The sequence below is a fragment of the Tamandua tetradactyla genome, chromosome 15, assembly GCF_023851605.1.
Source record: "Tamandua tetradactyla isolate mTamTet1 chromosome 15, mTamTet1.pri, whole genome shotgun sequence".
NCBI classification, from domain to species: Eukaryota; Metazoa; Chordata; class Mammalia; order Pilosa; family Myrmecophagidae; genus Tamandua; species Tamandua tetradactyla.
Window position 1 is genome coordinate 19,824,457 of NC_135341.1, and position 16,613 is coordinate 19,841,069.

Genomic DNA, 16,613 nt, shown 5'->3' on the forward strand with positions numbered 1-16,613 from the left:
ATTTACATTACACTGTTATCACCTGGAAAACTTCTAGAAGCTGGTTTAGCGGTCGTCAGCTTAGTTATCTGGCCAATGCGGTACTGGAGATGCTGGGTTTTCCGTGCAAGTTTTTCATTTTCCTGTCCTTGACCAGGAAGGAGGAGAAACCAAATAGTCCAAAAGAGTAATTCTATCTGAGCTAGACTGTGCCTGAAATTGGGGGTTGCACTGGAAGATTGTACTCCACTTCTTTGGGGAATGGCATCTTTATTATTATCAGTATTATTGAGGAGAAACTGGCTTCCTACCAGAGATGAAGTATTTTTGTCATCATGCCTATTATTTCCCACAAGAACCCAATTAAGGAAGATTGACTCAACAGAGAAGGCTGATTTAAATTCACAGATTTACTGCAAAACCGCTTTGGGAGTTGTAGAAAAATGAGTTTCACTTGAGCTACCTTGCTATAAAAAATAAAATAAAATAAATTTAAAATCAGAGCTGCAAGCCTGCATCTTAGATTATCTATCTATAACTGATCTTTAAATACCCATAATCTTTCACACAGTTTACTCTTCTCCAGAGGAGCTGAAATGGGCTCCTAGTCCCTCCGCAGGATGTAGGTGACGGTTTCTGTGCTCCTGGTACTGGGGTTGGGGGTGAGGTTCTGACCTAGGGAGCAGCGTAGAGTAGACAAATCCTGCTGCCAGGATATGAGCCCTTAGAGAAGGCTATCTTTTGCAAAGATTGCAACCATGTGAGCAGGCAGTCCTTGTATTTATGTCATATTTGGGTCCTAGAAAAAACTCTGGAAGCATAAATATTGTAAATGTATCCACTCTGACTTTGCAGAGAAATGAGGACAGCACTGCCAGTGCATTCCCTGCAAGAGCCTGGTGCCCCAAACGTTAACGAACACCGCTTTAAAACTCTTAACTTTCTAAAGTGTATGTTCAAATCCCCCGCCCCAATCTGCCCATAAAAGCTTAGGTTTTAAAGAGCACTTCCAAAATTGTTTTCTGGCAGAACAATAACCTTACAAGATACCCTAGAAAAAAGCATTTTATGGGTGGTAAAGCTTGGACAGTGCTGCAGGCTATGCGCCTCTGGATTCACAATCCTTACCAGAATACCAAAAATAAAAGCTAACGCCTATTGAGAGACCCCCTGAGCCAAGAACTACTTTAATTTTTCTTTTAACCTTATTGTAGTTATATATAATAAAATTTGCCATTTTAATCATCTTTCAGTATACAATTCAGTGGCGTAAATTACATGTACAGTGTTGTGCTACCATCCATACCACCCCTTATCCAATCTTTTGCATCACCCCAAGCAGAAACTCTGTACCCATTAAGCAATAACCCATGCTTCTCCCTCCTCCCAGTCCCTGGTAACCTCTAGTCTACTATTTGTCTCAATGATTTAGCTTATTGTAGATACTTCATATAAGTGGAATCATATTATCCTTCAATTAGCATAATGATTTCAAGGTTCAAGGTTCATTCATGTTGTAGCATGTATCAGAACATCATTTCTTTTGACAGCCGAATGACATTCCATTTACGCATGTAGCACATTTTGCTTTTCTTCTGTTGATGACACTTGGGTTGCATCCAGTTGGGCACTATTGCGTGTGATGTTGCCATGAACACTGGTGTACACATATGTGTCTGAGTCCCTGTTTTCAGTTCTTTGGGGTACATACCTAGAAGTGGGATTGCTGGGTAGTGTGATAATTCTATGTTTAACGTTTTGAGAAACTGCCCAACTGTTTCCCACAACAGCTGTACCATTTCACATTCCCACTTACAATGTACCCCAACAGTTCCTATTTTATCATATCCCTGCTAATACATATTTTTCTTTTAAAAAATAATAGCCACCATGGTGGGTGCAAAGTGGTACCTCATTGTGGTTTTGATTTGCATTTCCCTCATGGCTAATGATGTTGAGCAACTTCCCATGGGCCATTTGTTAATCTACTTTGGAGAAATACCTCTTCAAGCCCTTTGTTCATTTTTAGATTGGGTTGTTTGTGTTTTGTTGAATTGTAAGAGCTCTTTGCATATTCTTGAACCAGGCACTAATAAGCATTTTTTAATGTATTTTTTTCTCATCAAACCTTGAAAAATATCCTCAGATGTAGGTTATAATATATCCCATTTTACACGAGATGAAATTGAGGTTTGGAGTGCTTAACTGAGTTGTCCAGTTAAAGGTGAGAAGGTAAAAGATGGAGCCAGGTTTCACATCCACTCATTCTTACGTCCCTGCTCTTAACCATTTACTCTTTATCACCTTCCTGTTAACTAAGCAGACATTTTCTCACATTATCAGTATTGCCTTTTTTTATTGTTGCTTTTTCATATGACTAAATCATCCCTAACTGTAACAGTTGGTCAGCTTTAGTATCTTTGATTTTATTCATGTTATCACATAGAGACAGCTTGTTATCATTTCAGGTAGTATCTGTTCCTAACTTCAAGCATTTATGTGCCCATCTTATTTGGCCTTCATATAACTGTTTCAAGCATGCTTTAGTGGATTTTCATCTGTATCTCTGACAGTTCATGGATAAACAAAGATGTAAGGGCGACAGGATATGTCTGAGTTTATTTCCACTGCCTTCGGCAAGGAAGGCTTTGTCCACAAAATGAGGGTGAGTAAAAAAGTAAAAGTAGGGTTAAAAAGAAATGATGTTGCGGATATATAGTCAGCTCTTGTGCTGTGAGGGATTTCGATTTCTTGCACCACTGAGATCTGAACTGTCTCATAAGTTATTTTATCTGAGGGATGTGAGGATGGGGCTGAGGGGAGGGAGAGAGTCGGAGAATGATTCTGTACCCTTCATTTTCAGCCTAAAGAAATTGTTCCTTAAACTTGGGCAGCAAACTGGGTCATCTACTAATCACGTTGCTAAAGCATGCACTTGCTCAGGCAATGGCCTTTTGTGGGTGGAGAAGAGAGTTCTTTGCATATTCTTGAACCAGGCGCTAATAAGCATTTTTAATATATTTTCTTCTCATCAAACCTTGAAAAAAATATCCTCAGATGTAGGTTATAATATATCCCATTTTACAGAAGATGAAACTGAGGTTTGGAGGGCTTAACTGAGTTATTAGCAGTGGCCATATCTCAGCAGGGGCAGAGCCAAAAGGTGCCAGAAGTGATGTCTGTGATTGCCTACGACTGCACACAGTGCCTAACCCCCTCCATCGTGAGTGACCCCAATTAAGTTGGCTTCCTAGCATATGTCTCTATTCTCCGAAAGTCCACATAGGATAGGATTTACCCTCCCTCTGTCCCTTTGAATGATCAGGAATAATTTAATGAGCACTTACACTGTATCTGCATTTCCTTTAGACACGGGCCAATTTGCTCTGCGTGATTTGGATTGGGTTTGAGGAAGGGAGGTAATTTGTTGTTGAGACTGTGCTCAATGCTCTACCTAGATTATCTCATTTAGTCTTTATAGCAGTCTTACGGCATGGAGCTTTGTGTTAGCTGTGGTTTATGAAGGAGAAAACTAGCTGACAGGGAAGAAATGACTTGTTCAAGGACATACTGTAGTATGGGACAGAGCTGGGGCACCAACCTCACTCTCTCTGAAACTCTAAAGTCCGGACCCTTTTCCCCAACCTAATATCACCTCCCACAGTACAAGAAAAATGAATGGAAACTTCTTCTCCACTATCACTCTTCTCATGGTCCAGGTGAATTCTACTTAGGAAATGTAAAGGAAAATGAAAAATGCTTGATTCATGTATTAAAAAAGAAGAAGAAGAAGAAGAAGAAGTTACTGCTAATCAGGTAGAGAGGACCTTGGTGCTACTATGGAGGAAAAAATTAGGAGATCATTTGTCTTTGAGAAAACACTAATTCTGTGACTATAAATTCTTCTCAGTAAAATTGCCAAAAAACGCTAATGTTGCCTGCAGTCCAAAGAGACCTTCACGAGTATGACTGTAATTGTGATATTAGAGTTTTCTCTTTATTTCTCCAACTTTACAAAATGTGCTTAAAGTTTCTTTGAAATGTCATTTAATGCTGTCTCAAATTAGCTTACACAGTAAACCCATTTATTTAAACTTAAGCGAGAGAGAAGCAGGTTGTTTTCAGCATCCTAGCATCTCTGTAGATAGAAGATAGCCCCCTTGTGGGAGCAGGGGGGGAGGGGGTAATCCTTTCGATGCATAAAACCAACTTGGTGCTCAGGTTGTGACAACCAAGGAATATATGAAAGGTCAATTTAAACGTCTCAGTGGGTTGAAAAGACAAAGCAGACTTTGTGTCACAATCAAACTCATCCCATGGAACCGTGGAGATGGCAGGAGATAAAACAATACTCTTTATCACTGGCAGATTAACGGGCAAGGACATGTTCTTTCTATTTATCCTATAGGCTCTTGAAGACAATGGACCTTTTGTCCTTACACCTGTTGACGGGGGAAGGAGCCCACGACAGAGGCTCTGTGGGGTTTGGGAGACCATGCAGTTCAGATTTCTTACCTGTGTCTCTGACAGAACATCCCGTTTCATAATATGCCTTCCAGTCAGTCAAAGGAACTTGTAGATTGAACCCTCAGCATTCAAAGGGAAAGAAGCAGGTCCAAGCTTTACTTGAGGAAAATGATACAATATAGAAAGCACCGCTGGAGAGAAGTCATGACATGTTTCAGCTCTCACACAGACCCCGCTGTGAGTTCCTTGAAAGCTTTGCTCTTCACTTATCCCCAGCTTCTAGCCCAGCAGCGGGAACAGAGGAAAGGTCCAGTGGCTGTTCACTGAGTGAATGAACTTCATGGATTTTGCTATAAGAAAAGGGAACAGAAAAATGATTAGTCAAGCTTCACACCCAAGTTTTCCAACAGTTTCACTAACGTTTCTAGATGTACGATTGTCTGTGGACACGCTTTGTTAATTAGCTTTCTTCATTCTAACTTTTTGTTTTTAATGGAATCTATTGGCTTTGACTGCCTTATTTTGGGAACAACACCCTGATTTTATTTGGGGCAACCAACCTTCCCCGGTTCTCATATGTAAAGTTTGAATTTCCTTTGGCTCAAAGGAATGGTTTGTGTCCCTGTCCAAGCCGATCAGAGTGAAGTTTCCCCCTTGGAATCAGTGAGGTTCAGAGAATGACACAGAAATCAAGCTGGATCAACAAGAACCCCACCTGGGATTTTGCTGGCAGGATTTGAAAAGAAGTGTTCTTTTATTGGCTGGGTAGCTAAATTGGTAGAATGCAAGGCTAGAGTTACTAGAAGACTCCTTAGCCACAACTTGGAAAAAGCTCCTTGGAAAATAAAGTCAAAATAGAGGAAAATTGAGTTGAAAGATGGACAGCGATCAAGTCCCAGTGAAAATATTTAATCAACTTGAACCAGCCAGGCCTGACGTCAACACATTTCATGAACTCTTTAAATAATTGGGCCACTCAATTTCCAGAAATTCAACTTCCTTACAACCAATTTTAATACATCATGTATCCGTTGTTTTGTTTTGTTTCTTATATTGAAATTCTGAGTCACCACTCTTCTTTCATATGTCTACATCCCTCAAGTTAGAATCTAATAAGAAACCCTGAGATGTTCTGTCCAGAGCCTCAACCACTTCTCTAGCTGGAAAATCCACCACTTCAGATGGAAAAATGTAGCCTCTGTAAGAGGGAGTTCTTGAAATACTACTTCCAAATTCCAACAAAAGGCACAATTCTCCTTTTGTTGAACAGCTGCACAATGGACTTGCATCTTTTATGGCTGAGCAGTTGGCCTGTGGCGTGGTACTGCCAAAGCCATTGGGCAATCAGAAGATGGGCCTTGGGCCGTGCCTGGCATGCATTCCGAAGATGTGGCCCGATGCCCCCTCCGCTCTTCACACCCAGTGTCCCACGAACACTAGGAACAGGGTTCAAGAGCCAGGGCAGTTTGGACTTAAAAAATGACCTTGAAATTTAGGAATTGGTTTGAATAATGAAGAATAGTGCTTTATTGCTCTTTACCCCACTCTAGCCTTTAAATTAATGAGTTAACATTTATCAAGTACCTCCTTACCAAGCATGATGCTAAAAGCTCTTCCTGTGTAGGTCTTATTAAAACTTCATCTTATGGTTGAGGAAATGAGGCCTAGAAAACTTAAGAACTGTGTTCTGAATCACTGAGCAGGTTTCAGCCAGGTCGCAGGACACAGGTCCACAACCACAACACAACCCTGCATCTTCTTTGCTGAGGAAGGGGATTGCCTGGTTCATGACTTCTGAATTGTGAAAATGAATGTTATAACTGCAAGGAAGCTTACCGATGGAGAAACTGAGGTCAAGAGGTAGAAGTGACTTGCCCAAAGTCACAATGCAAGTCAAAGAATGGGGCACTGAAATCTAATCGTGACACGTCCATTGTTTTTAGTGCATACCCGGTTGCTTTAGGGTGTACCCACTGCATCACATACCCTGTAATTCTCCTGGTATCACCATTACAGATGCACCATCTGTTCAAGTTCTAAACTATTTCCATAGCAGTTAGCTAGTTGTGCTATCCTGAGACATCATCTCCCTCCTTTTCCACAGGACTCCAGGCTTCCCTACAATCTAGAAGCTAAAGGGTTAATGGCTGGCATCTCAGGATGACTCCAGGACCCTCCTCCTTTCCTATGACCCTGGTAGCCACTCGAGTCATTGGCCCTGCCCTCTCACTTAAATATGTTTACTACAACCTCTTCATTAACACAAAAGGCAGCATATGTACTGTTCTTCTGCCAGATAATGGCATCTGCATGAGTTAACTGCAGGCTGAATCTTCATCACTAGCCTTGTTATCCCAAATGTCAGAGGGAGAAAGAAGTTAACCATGCTAACTGTGCCCAAGACAAGGGGCAGTGGGTGGAGGAAAAGTGGAGAAAGTTCAGCTTCAATGCTCTGGGGCCCTGTGGAGTCCTTCTCATCCCTTTCCAGGCAGTATTCAAGAGTGCTGGGTTGAGAGAGACCCTCCCTGCAGAGAAGAGGAGTTCAGGGCACCTGAGTTGTCTGTCTAGGGCAAGATGGGGCTTGCCCTTCTCTCTCACCTTGCTTGCTTCTTTATGGAAGACAGAGCTATCCCTCCAGCTTTGGGAGCTGAGCTGACAACAAATGGGAAATACAAAGAAAAGAAACTTTGCCTGCTGCAGGGACGTTCAGACCCAAGTTCCTTTTGAAGTCACTGGGACTGAGGAACTTGTAGCAGCTCTGCAGGCTACTGGAAGCCATAAAGGACCCATAGAGCTGTTCTTTCTAACTCTTCTCAGCTGCAAACGTGGACAAACATTGCTAAGGAAAGGAAACCCTAATGCACAGATCCCCAGCATGAGTCAACCTTGTGATGCTAGCCTGTCTGAAAAGCATCTAGATCTCAAAAGCCTGCCTTCATGAGAAATGGTTTGCCAAGGGCTGACTTGGACTATTTGAATTTCTGTTCCTCTGTTATGTCTTCCAGGGCAGAACAGACCAGGATTTATATATCACCAAATAAATCCCAAATACCAATTGGTATGCATATTTGTATTCTATCCTTTCATCAATGACATTCTGTGATAGATCAGAAGTCTTTTTCAGTGGCAACTACAACTTTCTTGAAAAATGTTTCTTTAACAATGGTTAAAGGCCAATTATTGGAAAAGCCATAAAATTCAGGGTTTAGTGATTCACTTCTAATGAGTAGAATGCAGCAGAAGTGATCTCTCTCTCTCTTCCCGTCCCTCCCCCCCACACCAACCCGAGACACTAAAAAATCGGGTCAAGGGCGGGCCATGGTGGCTCAGCAGGCAGAGTTCTCACCTGCCATGCCAGAGACCCAGGTTCAATTCCCGGTGCCTGCCCATGCAAAAAAAAAAAAATCTCGTCAAGCAGCAAAGACCAGATGGAGAGACTAGAGAGGCAAGCCCCTTTCCCCCAGACCCCCTGCTGACCAAGTCTTCCTAGCCCAGCCACCAGGTATGTGAGTGGAGAAGACTTTGAGATCACCAGTCACTCTCTGCCTGCAACCTCAGGATAGACCCTCAGCCAGAACCACTCAGCTGAGTGGAACCACTCCTGGGTTCCTAACGCACAGAAACCATGTAAGATAACAAATGATCACTGGTGTCTGTTACAGAGCAATAGGTAATGAATACAATGTCCCTATTTGCATTTGGATTTATGATTGCAGGGGAACCATACCATATTTATCACAGGCTAATGAGAAGAGAATGGAGGCAGCCTTAGTAAATGCATGCCAAGTGAGGGATCCAGTGTTTCAAAAGTTCAAATAGTGAAAAGTGGTGGGGCAATGGCTCACCACACCCAGTTTGGTGTTCCAAGCGCCCTGAACTCAAAGGAAAAATTGCTCAGTCAACACCCTACTCATGTTGCAAGCAGCTACTGAGTTTCAGCAAAGCAACCTCAGCAGCTACGTTTAACAAATGCTGTCAATTTTAAGTCTGATCTTGTTTTTTTCTCTAATTATATTTACTATTATAGCTGTTTATGTCAAGTTTTCTTTGTGTTTCTATTTAAGTAACATCATAAAAGAATTTATGTTGACACCAGAGAACCATGATTATTTTTCCTTTAGAAGGAATCTCGACTTTGAGAATTAATGGGAGAGGACATTAAAAAAAGGCAGATATATATATTTATAACACTACCATCCCATTAACTGTTGTTAAATAAAGTAATAACGACCATTCTTCACACCGTACCAACCTTCACATTTGTCTACATATAAAGCAGTTGAATTGTTAAGCTTTAGGGTTGGAGCTGCCTTTGAATTGACAAGTTCAAGGCTTATGTTTGAAACCCCTGCTGCTGACGATGTTTTCTGTCCACGAATTCTTTGTCCATGTGGCCTGCCTTTGATCAACATCCACTTATTTCTCTTACTAGTTTTAGCTAGAAGACGCCCACCTGCTTTGCAGTGCCCCCAGTCCTCTCCAACTTGCATTCTTGAGTAGAGTACTTTTAAATTATAAATCAGGCCATCATAAATATACCTTTCAATTTTTTATATTATGCTTACACAAAAATGGAGATTATTTTACAACTTGCATGTTAAAATGTATATTGTGTTTGATGCGGCTGATTGATAGAGATAACAAAGCTTTCCATGATAGGCTGTGAAAAGTGATCTCAAAGCAGTTTGTTTTTTTAAATAAGAGTGGATTATAAATGATCATAATAAAATATTTATTGCAGTGTATGTGGTTAAACATTTCATCCATTATCTCATTTAATCTGTACAATTTACCTAATGATCTAGGTAAAATGGTCATTTTGCAGAGTCTTGGAGGAACTATCATTTGTGCAAAGTTAACATAACTGAAAATGAAGGTGCTAAGATTTGGACCCAGATGCATCTGCCTTTATTAACTTGGATCTTTTCTAACTTCTCTAACTCCTCTTGATTGCAAATTTTTCCTCATCTGCCATATCTCGGAAAAGCTAAGTTGTCACCGTTTTTAACACGCACCATTATTTATGTGTCACTACAACAGAAAACTGCCAATTAAAGTGACAAAGTACACCTAGAATTTTTATTGTACACTGATTGAAAGTGCTCTATTTAATAAATAGTCTTAGTTATACATCTATTTTCATCTGACATTACTGTCATGCCTATATGAAAAGGAAAGTATAAACAATATAAATGTGAGGTTTTTCCTAGAACTTCCCATTCAGAGTCTGATTCTTCTAAATAATTTTTCAGATCAGGGTTATTGGTGGCTGTGCTTTCCTACAGTGTTGACCTCTATGTCCCTGAAGATTGATCATGCAGTATGTCTTAAAAGAATGGCCCGCTATTCGATTTTTCTTCCAAACTGCAGGCACCCTTTCAACAGGTTCTGATATGATGTGCAGGCAAAGCCAACAGCCTGCATTTAAAAATTAAATAACTTCTCTTCTATACTCAATGAAATATAGTATTATTCTGCTTCCTACAGACCATGTTTAGGACTGACCATCCAGAAACTTAAGGCTTACAACGCGTTAGTCATACTGGGCATCTAGGCCTAATATGAGACTTTAACCTACTGTCATTATTATTATACATTTCTAGTGGCTTTGACTTATATGATCTCCATTTGTGGAATGCTTATGAAACATCACACACTGATCTAGACTATTGGTATGAATTTACTCATTTAATCCAAGGAAGAGGTACCATTGTCTCAGTGAATGGATGAATAAACTAAGGTTTAGAGGGTTTAAATAATTTATTCTGTCATGTTGCTGCTTAAGGGACAAAGCCAGGATTTGACTGCATTCTCTTTAACTGTGAACTCCATTCAATTAACAACTATGTGATATCATCAACCACATTGTGATATGTGGTGTGAAAACTGGTAACTAATGTTAATGATCCTTATTACATGCAATGGAAGCCGTTCCTATTTTCCCTTAGTTTTCCCTCTACCTGCACAGGAGTATATAAAGTGCCATGAACACGGACTTTTATTGACTCCTCTCCCCAAGGCCAAATATTAACAGTTACCCCTCAGGGACTGATCTAGAGGTAATGGGCCAATATTTCTTGCAGCCTAGCAATGTATCACTCCCAAGGCCATCTTGCTTTAAAGGCTTCTGGGGAAATATCTATTAAAATGCCCACAGTGCCACCAGTGTTACAGGACTCTCACAGGGAGTCAGTCTGCGTATTCTTGGTTTTTGTTGTTTTCTTTTGTTTTTTTTTACCAATAACCAGAAAATCTTCTCTTGGCATTTGTTTTATAGGAAATTAATGTTGCTTCCTTCACACATGTTTATGGCCCACTGTAGGAAAGAAAGGGGTATGTGCAGTTGTTTTTATGTTGTTGCCAAAAGAAAAATATTTTATTACTTAGGTGCAGCCCAGTAGAGTCATGCTTAGGGAGTTAGCTCACTTTTTAAAAAGAAGGAAAATAATCTCAAAGGAACTCTGACCTCATTGTATTTTCTGGTGGTGAATGGCACAGATGGTTACCAATACTGCTAAACTTAATGCCACACAAGATATAATCCAGAAACTACTTACAAAAAGCAAAACAGCTTTTATATTCCTTAGGTCATGGATTTTTGAAAGCCTTCATCTAAAGACTCCCCTCCCTTGGCTTGTGACAGGGTACTGTAACAACTCAGTTCCAGTGTTTGGAAACAAGAAGAGCAAACTAGAAAACTGCCTTTTCTAGTTTGTCAGCCACACTTTATTGGAGAATTGTCAGCCTCATCTGAGAAGACATGTGCGGCACTGTGCAGCAATGCTAGCCAAATGGCATATATGTGACAAGAAAATAGCCATGTTGCTTCTCCCTTTTTCCTGAGTATCAGCAGCCAGCACCACCATCTCCCCAGCTGCTCAAACTCGAGGTCACTCCTGATTTCCTTCTTTTCTTGTTTCCCTCTGTATCCAATCAATCTTTCAGTCCTACGAATTTGACCTAATGCAATAACTTCATGATATGCCAGCTGCCATCACTCAGGTCCAATTGTGACTGACCTTGACAACTGCATCAGCCTTCTAACTTACCTAATGGGTCACCTCTGCCTCCTGTCCTGCTGTTTGTGAAGTAAGATCTCCTCATATCACTCCAGCTGAGAACTCTTCAATTGTTTCCTGTTGCTCTTTAGATAAGACCCCAAGTCCGTTGTTTAATATATAAGGCCCCTCATGTTGAGACCCTCTGTTGTTTCTCGGGCCCCATCTCTCTCCTCCCTTCTGGCCCACCCCCATTTCTCTGCTCCAATCAAATTAAACAACTTTTAGCTCCTCAGATGGCCCACCCTCAGGCCCTTATACAAGGGTTTCCTCTGCCTAAAATATCCTTCCCTCAAGTCCAAACTTAGATTTTACATCCTGTAAGGATGACTTCCCCTATGCATTGCCTGTGTCATTTCCTACTTGTATCCTAGCACCTAGTAAATTCTATCATAATTGTCCACTTATTTGCCTCTTGTACCAGCCTTAAATTCCTTAAGAGAAAAACTGTTTCTTGTCCACTATTACATGTTAAACAGTGTTTTCCATACTATGTATAATACTGGCATTATAGAGGATGATCTGACGTGGTACACAGTCTTTTAAAAGCTTTTTTAAAAAGTCCTACATTTTTTGATGATAGTGTTCTCTTTATAATAAGTAGCATTTGTTTTCTTTATTGTGAATCTTAGATGCACGGAACTGAACTGCCCAATCATTATTCTTGGTCCTTGCAGGATCCACTTAGACTTATTTAGTTACTTATTTTAATAGCATATTAAGCATCCCCAAACTCAACATGCAAAACAAAAGCTAAGACCTTTACTTTCCCTGACATCTGCCCTTATGGTACCCCCTTTTTTTTTTCTTCTGCATTCCTCCATCTGAACTTGGATTCATAATCACTATCCTCTGGATATTTAAATAGTTTAGTCACCTTTACATTTATTTCTAATGGTTTTTTTATCTTGATTGTTTTCAACTTTATAAAAAATTTATGATGCTTACACATCATATTTTGGGGACTTTTTCACTTAATATATTTCTGAAATTCATCCATATTGTTGCCTGTTGTTGTAGCTCATTTGGTGTGAGGGTTGTGTTATACTCCATTGTACTGAAACACTAGTTTATGCATCCACTATCTCACCAATGGGCACTTAAATTGTCTCCAGGTTTTGCCATTGTGAGCAGCAAATCTCTGTACACTCATGTTCATGTTGCCTGTCAAACATGTATAAGCATTTCTCTAAGAGAACTGCTGGGTCACAGAGCATATGAATCTTCAAACTTTAGGACATAATGCCACTATTATCCAATGTGATGACACCAATTTAACGCTCCAACCATAATGTGTATGAAATCCTGTGGATCACATCTTTTCTAACACTTGATGTTGTCAGCCTTTTTAAATTTTAGCCTATTTTTATTTTTTTTTGCCATTTCTCTATTGGGTTGTTTGTGCTATTTTTATTTCTAGGTGCCTTAACATATTTTGAAACTAATTCTTTATAGATTGTATGCACCGATAGTATCTTATTGCAGTTGGTAGCTTAGCTTCACAATAACTTTGAAGAATCTTATGAATGAAACTTAATTTTAATATATAAATTTATTAATCTTTCCTTTTATAGTTTACTGCTCTTTGCATCTCTCAAGAAATATTGGTTTTCATTTTATGAGGGAAACTAAAGTTTGCTTTAAAAATAAATTTGATTGCTTTTGGTTGACCAAAATGTCAGTATAAGGCACTCCAAGCTACAGTTTCGCCACAGAACATTTGACCAACTACCAAACTGGCAAAGCCATCTTCCCCAAAACTCCAGAAAACAGTTAATGGGTTGCAGTAACTGGGCAAGTACTAGATCAAGAAAACACAGACTTTAAAATGATAAGTGAAATAGTGGTGCCCTTCCTGACCCCTGCTCTATGCCTTAACCAGTGAAGCACTTTGCAGCCACCTGTGCTCCAATTGTGGGTCCCTGGCACTGTTTCAGAGAGAGCAGAGAAACCCCTATACACATAACTGGGTGCGTTTAAATTGGTGCCATTCTATTAGTCGGCAGCCTAAAAGACTGAACCAGGAAACTCAACTCTGGCTCCCCTCCCAGAACTTGCCCTGAAGGTAGAAGGCAATTTCTACCTTCTCAGGGACTGCTAAAACTGTGTAAGAAACAATTGTGTTAAAGCAGCCTAAGGCAAAGGATTACCTGCTTTAGGAAATACAGTAGAGCAGCTGAGAGGGGAGGGGGGAATCTATTATACTGGGAATAAAGGGGGCATTCAAATACCTGTTAACAGGGGAATTCCTAAGACTACAAGCAAGCAGGCGCCCAAGACAAGTCTCAGGTACAGGAGAGGAACCTGTTCATCACTTTCATCTCTGGTTGATCTCCATGAATAAGTACTAAACTCTGAAGAAGAGCATCAGCCAATGGAGAGCCAATTTGTAAAGACTGTGAAAGGCGATTTTGCTTTGGTTTATTGTTTCTTTTTTTTAAAAAAAAAAAAAACAACATATATTTATTTAACAAACTTATTTAAAGCCCACTACATGTGAATCACTGGGTCTAAGAGCTGGGTATAGAGTGTTGAACTATACATGGCCCCACCTTCATGGATCTTATAGTCTATTAGGAGAACTATACAGTAAACAAACAGAATACAGTTTAATTATAAATTGTTGATAAATACTATGAGAGAAAAACAAGGGTCTATGAGTGGGAAAACAGGGATACATATATATTGGATTAGCATGGAAAGCCTCTCTGACATTTGAAATGAAGCTTGAAAGACTCGAGTTTAGCTAAGAAAAGGTTTGAGGGAAGAGTATTCCTCACACAGGGGGAACATAAAAATGTGCTGCGACAGGAAACAGCTAATGTGTATTTGAGCAACTCAAAGCAGCCTTGGAATAGAGAAAGCAAGGAAAGTGCCTGCTACTTGGGTTCCACTAAAAGTTAAACAGACAGGAGAGCAAGGGAGGAAAAACAGGTAGGGCCAAACTAGGCAGGGCTTTGCATGCCAATTTGTATCTGTTATCTACAGCTGTATAACAAACAGCCCCAAAAGTTAGTGGCTTAAAAGAATAACCATTTGTTTATTCATGATTCTGTAGGTTAGCAATTTGAGCTGTGTTCATTTCAGGTAGTTCTTTGTTTGAGCATTCCTGGTCTCACTCATACAGTTGCAATCAGTTACAACTATTACGGGTGAGTGATTTAAGATATTCTCATTCACTTGCCTGGCAGTTGGTGCTAGCTACAGTCCAGGCCTCTCTCCTCATGCACTCTTTCATCCCCTTCCAAGGCTAGCCTGGATTTTTGGACATGACAATCTCAGGTCAGCAAGGAGGTAAGAGTGGAATCTCCAAGGCTTCTTGAGATCTTCCTTACAAGTTTTATGAGCCATTCCCATGTCATCAGAAGTTCAGTTCAGACTCAACGGGTGAGGAAATAGATTGTACTTGTTGATGGGAAGATCAAAGAATTTAAGGCCATTTACAATCCATTCTGTATATTAAGATATTTGGATTTTAAGTGCAAGGAGAAGCAATTAAAGGCCTTTGGAGAATGGAGTGTATAATTTGGATTATCTGTGGTGTTACCCTTCTACCACCCAACCCCACTGACATGCGTATTTTTGAGTTTATCTTGCCTAGACACTAAGGGAAGTGGAAGGGACTCAGGGAACAATCACTAGCTTTAAAGGAATACATGATCTCTAAAAGCAAGCTACCTGTCCCTCACTTATCCTCCCATACTAGAGCATAACGGAGCTGATTGGCAGGAAAGACACAGGAGTTTGCTTGTGGGTTACCCAAATTGAAATCTGAACCCTTTTCCCCAAACTCCCAACTTCTCCCTCTGGGGTGCCAACGGTAGTTGAGGGGGTTCAACATTAAAATTCCTATATATATTCTTTTTTTTTTTTAATTTATTTAAAAAAAAATTAACTAACACAACATTTAGAAATCATTCCATTCTACATATGCAATCAGTGATTCTTAATATCATCACAGAGACATATGATCATCATTTCTTAGTACATTTTCATCGATTTAGAAAAAGAAATAGCAAGACAACAGAAAAAAATAAAATGATAATATAGAGAAAAAAGTAAAAATAAAAAATGCAAAAATATATAAAAAAACGAAAAAAAACATACAAAAAAACTATATCTCAGATGCAGCTTCATTCAGTGTTTTAACATAATTACATTACAATTAGGTAGTATTGTGCTGTCCATTTTTGAGTTTTTGTATTCAGTCCTGTTGCACAGTCTGTATCCCTTCAGCTCCAATTACCCATTATCTTACCCTATTTCTAACTCCTGATGGTCTCTGTTACCAATGACATATTCCAAGTTTATTCTCGAATGTCGGTTCACATTAGTGGGACCATACAGTACTTGTCCTTTAGTTTTTGGCTAGTCTCACTCAGCATAATGTTTTCTAGGTCCATCCATGTTATTACATGCTTCATAAGTTTATTCTGTCTTAAAGCTGCATAGTATTCCATCGTATGTATATACCACAGTTTGTTTAGCCACTCTTCTGTTGATGGACATTTTGGCTGTTTCCATCTCTTTGCAATTATAAATAATGCTGCTATAAACATTGGTGTGCAAATGTCCGTTTGTGTCTTTGCCCTTAAGTCCTTTGAGTAGATACCTAGCAATGGTATTGCTGGGTCGTATGGCAATTCTGTATTCAGCTTTTTGAGGAACCGCCAAACTGCCTTCCACAGTGGTTGCACCATTTGACATTCCCACCAACAGTGGATAAGTGTGCCTCTTTCTCCGCATCCTCTCCAGCACTTGTCATTTTCTGTTTTGTTGATAATGACCATTCTGGTGGGTGTGAGATGATATCTTATTGTGGTTTTGATTTGCATTTCTCTAATGGCCAGGGACATTGAGCATCTCTTCATGTGCCTTTTGGCCATTTGTATTTCCTCTTCTGAGAGGCATCTGTTCAAGTCTTTTTCCCATTTTGTAATTGGGTTGGCTGTCTTTTTGTTGTTGAGTTGAACAATTTCTTTATAAATTCTGGATACTAGACCTTTATCTGATATGTCGTTTCCAAATATTGTCTCCCATTGTATAGGCTGTCTTTCTACTTTCTTGATGAAGTTCTTTGATGCACAAAAGTGTTTAATTTTGAGGAGC